Below are 8,411 nucleotides of genomic sequence, written 5' to 3'. Positions count from 1 at the left end.
ATTTGTGGGTATAGAATGGCATAGAAATACCAAAAACAGACAGGAATGGATGGACAAGTCTTAGGCCTTTGTATATATAATGATAATATAATATAATATAATATATACTATATAATATAATATACAATATATATGTATAATATATATATATATATATATATATATATATATATATATATATATATATATATATATATATATATATAAGTATATATACATGAGGCCTTTCCCTTACATTTTGATAGGTGAAGGAGGTATCTTCCTTCCAGTTTTTAACGTTTTTTATTTTTTTTTCAGAGACATCACTAGCCATTTGCCTTTCTTTATCCTTAGTACTACCAACCACATTTAATTTCCTTCTGGGTATATCATTCGATGCCTATGTTAACCAAATGAACTTTAAAGTAACAAAACTTCAATAAATGAAACTGATCTCCTTTCTCATTTACAGCTCTTCGTCATTGCCGCCCTCATGGGCGTAGCTTGCTCCGCTCCAGCTCCCGACTCCCCTCCAGAGTATGGGGCCCCTTCCCCGTCCTACAAGGAGCCAGGTATGCCCTTCGATTTCGCCTATGCCGTCAAGGACGACTACACCGGCAACGACTTCGCTCACGACGAGAGCAGCGACGGTCAAGTCACCTCCGGGTCGTACCGCGTAGCCCTCCCCGACGGTCGCACCCAGATCGTCACCTTCACCGCTGACCACGACAATGGCTACGTCGCCGACGTGGCCTATGGAGAGGCCTCCTACCCACCCGCACCAGTCTACGCCTAAGGAGTTCTAAACGACATTCTATGATGTAGATTATTTCGGATACCATAAATGCTCTTTCTCTTTCATCTTCTCAATGAAAAGATTTAATCAACTTGATATACCATAATATTCTTGGTATATTATATTTGTTAATAAAACAACTGAATGTGAAAATCGTGTTTCAAACATCCTCTTATTGTTTCTCAGAATGGAAATTCAAAAACATGTAGGAACGATACTATCATAATCAGGAGAAAAAAGGATTCTCAGCTTATCATACATAAATTTAGTTAGACTAGCCATAAATTTCCGGATAATTTTCAAAGGAAACTAATCAAGCATTTTTAAGTGTAGACCAAATCAGTGGAACATTCACGATTCTACCTAAATAAAATCAATACTAAATGCAAGCCGTTTATATGACTGACAAATCACAGGTCGTTATATTGAGGAGATTTTCATGAGTTGGAGATGCCCCATTCCCGGATTAAGGAAGATACGTGCAGGGTAAAACACTTACTCATCTTATTCACTGTTGTGTGACCTACCAAATCACGGTGGCCTATGAGGTTTAAAATACAAGATCAGGCACAATTGTTCAAGTTAAAGATCATATTTTATGTATTAGCTTGCAGTTTTCCAAAAGATGGGTTCGAGCAATATGACGTGAAACCTTCTTCAAATGAGCATTCCCGTATTGTTAGAAGAATTTCAACTAGGAAGATTTTAAATAATCGCTCTCCAAGGTTCGATTGCACATCGGAGCTATATCCACCATATTGGAATCTTTCCCTGATCATCTCAAGATAAAAGAACGCCTAGAAGAAAACCTCCAACAGAGTGCCTAGTAGGGGATCATGTTTCTTGCAGTAAAAATTTAATGACTGTAACTGAGGCAAAGTATTTAAAGTGAAAACTCAGTGATGCTCAAGCTAAGATATACTCATTATGATAAAAAGACAAAACTATTCCAGCAATCAAAATGCCATCTTGTCAAAAAGAATCATGATTTGAATAACGTTTTATGTGAATTAGTTCCCCAAACATTTAACTGGGCTCCACAAGGTACTAGAAGTGTTGGAAGACCCTGGCCTAAATGGCCGAGGACTATGAAGCGTGAATTGTGAGATGATGGATGGAGGATTATTGAATTAAAAGCTCAAGATAGAGAAAACTGGCAAAGTGTAATCGAGGGCCTTAGCATCAATAGGTGCAGGAGGAGATGACGATGATGATGATGATGAATTACGAAGTAAATCTTCCATGTGCCCCACTAGTTTGGACGCATTAGAAAAGTGTGCTGGCACTGGCAGTGTTACAGTTTTATTTTCTTCTTTTTTTCTTTTAAACCTTTCTTCTTGGGGTAACAATTCCCCAGAATTGAGAAGTTTTACTCGCATCCTTCAATTTTATTCCCCGCATGCATACTGCTATGATCTGAAAATTTTTGATACGCGTTCACCGAATCCTAGAACAATTTTGAAGTAGTGCCAAGTGGATGGGCAACTTGGGTTCACCAATTTCCCTTTTTTCAGCATTAAATATGAAAGCTGACGCAACATTGACAACGGGAAAACACTAAATTTGATTTTTAATCATAGATGAAATGACAATCAAACAGCAGGTAGAATGGGATGGTAAAAATTATCATGTGCATATAATAGATAATGATAATATTCCCTTAGCTAGAAAGACTCATGTATTAAAGGTAACTTCAGTAAATGGTTGCTGGAAATTGCTTGTTGCATATTTCCTCATTGCAGGTTTTGGCTCTCACGAACGAGTAAATTTGTTTCAGCAATGTTGAAGTCGGCTTCATTCAACTCGGATTACTATTAATCATTGACATTTGATGGTCTGTCAAGTAATGATGCAATGATAAAACAAATGGGATGTTTTTTAGACCATACTGATTACAAAACTTCATTCCCACATTCCATAACTCAGCAAGCAGTCTGCATCTTCTTTAATCCCTGCCACATGTTGAACTTGGTAAAGAACTCGTTTGGCGATAAACATTTGATTGATGGAGAAAATAGAATATAGAAAGATTGCACAATATGCAAGCTAATGAAGGTTTGTAACTAAGGAATAAACTTACATTTGCTCATATAGAGTGATCGAAGGAAAAATGAACGTTAAATAGCAGCCCAAGTACTTACTGATTCAGTTGCAGAATCCCTGCAATTTTGTCTTCACAATGACCTCAGAAATTCAAAGATGCGGGTCAACAATTAAGGACAACTCAAATTTTGATAATATATTTGACATTATGAAAGAGAAATTTATTCTTTTTTCTGTAAGCTGTGTTGATAAAAAATCTTTTAACGAAAATATGATAAAGTGAGAATTTATAAACGTAAGATAAATCGAAGAAAGACAGAGATGATGAGAAAAGAATATGCAATAGAAGATGAAATATCATTGGAAGGAGAAAGTATAAATGAGGTAGAATCATTTAAGTATTTAGAAATTATGGTCTCTAATACAGGGTGTTTAGAACTAGAGTTTAGTGAGAGATTGAAAAAAGCATATCAGACAATGACTAAGTTAAGTAAAATTTGGAAATCAAATCGTCTGAAATTACATATAAAAAATCAGGCTTAATATCAGTTTAGTGAGATCGGTAGTATTATATGGACATGAGTCACGGTATGACAATGAAACAATCTCCAATAGATTTTGTAGATTTGAGAACAAAGCCCTCAGAAGGATATTGGGAGTTCAATGGAAGGACAGGATTAGAAATTAAACTCGAGTGCCATACAGGGATGAGATAATGATGAAGGGTAGATGGAGGTGGTTTGGGCATGCTCTTCGCACACCCAAAGAGAGATTAATTCACAAAACGTTCAGCTGGCCTCCACAAGGCACTAAAAGAGTTGGAAGACCTAGGGCTACATGGCTGAGGACTATGAAGCGCGACGCAGGAGATGATGAATGGAGAAGTATTGAGTTAAAAGCTCAAGACAGAGACGACTGGCGAAATCCAACCGAGTCTCTTTGCGTCAATAGGCGTAGGAGGAGATGATGAAGGCTATGGCGGTCATGAGACGGGACGGGAAAAGGCTTTGGTCCTTTCTACCCAAGAGAACCTATCTTTCCTCCGAGGTGACTTCAAGGATTAGTATACGGAAACTGACCAGTGGCATCTCCACCTTACTGAACCTTCTTGATCATGACGAAACCCTATTTTGGCATTTGGGTGCAGTTCCACTTTAAAGACACAAAGACATAACACATTTTTGACACCATCTTAGAATATATCAGTTTTCTGAAGCTTCCTCACCTTGGGCCTTATGAGAGGATGGTTGTGAAACTAACCTCAACATCTATCTTTAATTTGTAAGACTCCAGTTTTTACTCTAAAGTCCTAATCAGTTTTATTAAGTTTTACACTAATGACTTCCATTCTCATACCACAAAAATACTACCACAAGTTCGTTCTCATCATATAAATACACACAAAAGTGTACATATATATATATATATATATATATACATATATATAAGTATACATATATATATATATACATATATATATACGTATATATATACATATATATACATATATATATATACATATATATATATATATATATATATATAGAGAGAGAGAGAGAGAGAGAGAGAGAGAGAGAGAGATGTATATATATATTGTATATTTGTATATATATAGATATATATATAAATGTACTGCGTATATATATATATATATATATATATATATATATATATATATATTTATATGTATATATATACATATACTGCGTATATATATACTGTATATATATATATATATATATATATATATATATATATAAAAATACACATATACTGCATATACATATACTGTATATATATACATATATATATATATATATATATATATATATATATATATATACATTTATACATATTCCACAAAAAAACCTGTTCTAAAATCGCACTTGTATATTTTAATTTTGAAAGTATTGAATATGGTACATTTCACCTGATTGAATAAACAATTGCCCCAATCAAATATCCTTCCCCTTCCTTTCGAACTGCTACAGAAAAGTGCCCCAAATCAACACTTTGGCTTCCAGAAGAACCTAGGCTAAGGAATGACATGAATTAGAGGCTGAACTTTTAATAATAATTTCTAGCGCTGTTTTTGACTGTGTTCATAATGAAGCCCTTATGTATAAGCTTTTTAATGATTTTGATCTTAAGTCTTAGTTTCTTAAGCAGTCACTAACAGAATTTCAGAGGGTTCTTCTGGCGAGTTTCTGCTTGGTGCTTTGCAGTACAGTGTGCTGGACTCTATGCAGTTTAAGCCTTTATTTGAGATAGTCCTTGAAGATAGGATGGCACAGAAAAGTATGCTGAAACTTCTCTTATAGCCTCTAGGATGATTTGAAAGAATTATAAACGGGGGAGTGTTGTTTGTAGAAAACATGTGGTTCTTTTCTTGGCCAATTTTTAACTGTTACTCCCATCTAATGATTTCAATTGCATATCTAGCACTTGACTTCAAGAATTCAAAATACGTGAAGCTAAATTATTACGAATAATAAAAAAAAAACATTAAAAATATGCAAAAATTAATAAAGATATTGGGGAAATAATTGCATCTAAAAATAAGTAAAATCAACTTGAGCAACTTGCCAGAACAATTAGCGAAAAGGAGCAAGCTAATTTAAAAGCATTTTTTCTTGCAGTGGTTCTTAAGCTAATACTAACCACATTTATTTGTACTTTAACCTCAGATATAAGTAAAGATGAATTGCAGAGAATTGTAATCGTAGTTTTAAGAGAAAATGGAATCTCATATTCTTTACATTATTTCTCCAAATTAAAATATGACTAAAGAAAAGTTTTTTTTTTCTGGGAAGAATCATGAATCTTCAAATCTGAAATTTTATTCAGACACAAAGAGAAAAAATTATACGATCTGCAAATACGAATTTTTTTTTATTAATCTCCATTAAACTCTAACAGTAATACCTTGAATTATAAAATCTACTAACTGAGGGATTTACTTTTATTTCAATTGATTTTCAATTATAAGTGAAAGTAATTTTATTACAGTTGCCCTTTTTCTGGGAAATATCCGTTTTGAAGTAAAAAAAAATTCGTTTATATTTCTTTTCTAGTTTTCAAAAATTAATTTCTTTACTCAAATTCCTGGAAAGAGGTTATACTGAAAACGAAGTTGTCTTCCTAATGCAACAGCTGGCAGGTCAATGAAACTGGAAAAGGGTAACAGAAAACGGGAAGCTGGAAGAGTCGTCAGTAAGTATAAAAAGGGAGTGTTGCTCACACTTCAACATCATTTCCTCAGCTTATTCATATCATCAACATGTCTGCTAAGGTGAGATAGCTCTGCATTGTGCTAATTGTTTCGACTTGGAGTCGATCAGAATTATATTTCTTAAGCATGAGAGGTCCAAAGTTATGATCAAATTCATAAGTTTTAAGGATAACGTTTTAAATTCTGAAAGGAGTAGTTTTCTCCAATATTAATTCCATCTACATTTCTGGGAAGTAATTATCTCAAATTTTGTGTAATGTTAAATAGAATTACATAAGATAGCAACCAGTCTTTTGTAGTTTCCAGTGTAAAGAAAATGTTTTTACATTTGAAGTGTAGCTATGGATTTGACATCCTTCATCTGATCAATCATCTCTAGCCATAGGAAGTGGAAGAGTTATGAGTAGATCTAGGTGTTTTATGAAAGATAATTTAAAGCCTTAAACACAAAGGCCACTGGGATCCACAACCTAACACCATAAAAAAAAAAAAAAAAAAAAAAAAAAAAAAAAAAAAAAAAAGTGAGGAAAAGATCTGTATTCCTAAAGTGCTAAATTATATCAGCTTCGTCAATGGGAGAGATACTAAGATGCATCATTTTTGGTTCCCCAAGTTTTTTAACCGGAACTAACTTCAAGTAGGAGTCTGTTGTCTTCATCTTATACTCAAACTTCCAGACATAGACACAGACACACACAAAATTACACACAAAACTAAAAGAAGTATAACCGAGGGAAGAGGAGTTTTTGGTAAACAAAATGAGATTATGAAAACCAAAATGCCACTTTCTCTCAAAAGAAAACTATTTACTCAGATGGTCCTACCAGTATCAACTTATGCATCAGAAAATTGGAGTCTTACTAAAGTATCAGAACATAAGTTAGTTAAAACACAAAGGAGCTATGGAAAGAATTATGATGACATTAATACTAAGAAACAGAAAAAGAACAACATGGATATGAGAGCAAACAACAGTAAAGAATATTTTAACAAGAAAAAAAAAGGGGGACAAGAACAGGACAAATGAGAATGAGAGATATTAAGTGGACCAAAAGAATAACAGAATGGGTCCCTAGAGATTGCAACCGATGTAGAAGGAAGAGAAGACGATGGATTAATGAGCTAAGAAAATTTGTTGTATAGAATAGCATAGAAATACCAAAAACAGACAGGAGTGGAAGGACAAGTCTTATGCCTTTGTATATATATTATAATATATATATATATATATATATATATATATATATATATATATATATATATATATACATGAGCCCCTTTCCCTTACGTTTTGATAGGTGAAAGAGGTATCTTCCTTCCAGTTTTTAACGTTTTTTTATTTTTTTTTTAAAGAGATCACTAGCCATTTGCCTTTCTTTATCCTTGGTACTACCAACCATAGTTAAATTCCTTCTGGGTATATCATTCGATGACTATGTTAACCAAATGAACTTTAAAGTAACAAAACTTCAATAAATGAAACTGATCTCCTTTTCTCATTTCCAGCTCTTCGTCATTGCCGCCCTCCTGGCTGTAGCTTGCTGCGCTCCAGCTCCCGACTCCCCTCCAGCGTATGGAGCCCCTCCCCCGTCCTACAAGTAGCCAGGCATGCCCTTCGATTTCGCCTACGCCGTCAAGGACGACTCAACCGGCAACGATTTCGCTCACGACGAGAGCAGCGACGGTCAGGTCACCTCCGGGTCGTACCGCGTAGCCCTCCCCGACGGTCGCACCCAGATCGTCATCTTCACCGCCGACCACGACAACGGCTATGTCGCCGACGTGGCCTATGAAGGAGAGGCCTCCTACCCACCCGCACCAGTCTACGCCTAATGAGTCCTAAACGACATTCTGTGATGTAGATTATTTCGGATACCATAAATGATGTTCTTTCTCATTCATATCTTTAAATATTTCTTCTTCTTAATGAGAAGATTTAATCAACTTGATGTACCATAATATTCTTGGTAAATTACATTTCTTAATAAAACAACTGAAGGTGAAAATCGTGTTTCAAACATCCTTTTATTGTTTCTTAGAATGGAAATTAAAAATCATATAGAAACGATACTATCATAATCAGGAAAATAAGGATTCTCAGCTTATCATATATAAATTTAGTTAGACTAGCCATAGATTTCCTGATAATTCCCATATGGAAAACTAAACACACACATTTAAGTGCAGACCAAATCAGTAGAACATTCATGATTCAACCCAAATCAAATTTTGCAAGTTGCAAATTACCTTCTATATATTGGCTTGCAGTTTTCCTAAAGATGAGGATCTCCACTTAAAAAATTTGTTCGAGCGACACGACGTGAAATCCTTTCTCCAAATAACTATTCCTGTTTGTGTTCG

The 8,411-nt window shown here is 34.5% G+C and overlaps 1 pseudogene; it reads left to right on the top strand.

Annotated features, from left to right (window-relative positions):
* Positions 1–6,098: 6,098 nt before the first annotated feature.
* Positions 6,099–7,883, top strand: LOC137630016 (cuticle protein 7-like; annotated as a pseudogene).
* Positions 7,884–8,411: the final 528 nt, after the last annotated feature.

Source organism: Palaemon carinicauda, chromosome 38, assembly GCF_036898095.1.
Source record: "Palaemon carinicauda isolate YSFRI2023 chromosome 38, ASM3689809v2, whole genome shotgun sequence".
NCBI classification, from domain to species: domain Eukaryota; kingdom Metazoa; phylum Arthropoda; class Malacostraca; order Decapoda; family Palaemonidae; genus Palaemon; species Palaemon carinicauda.
The sequence above is the reverse complement of the archived record's forward strand: the minus strand, read 5'-3'. Positions and strand labels throughout refer to the sequence as shown.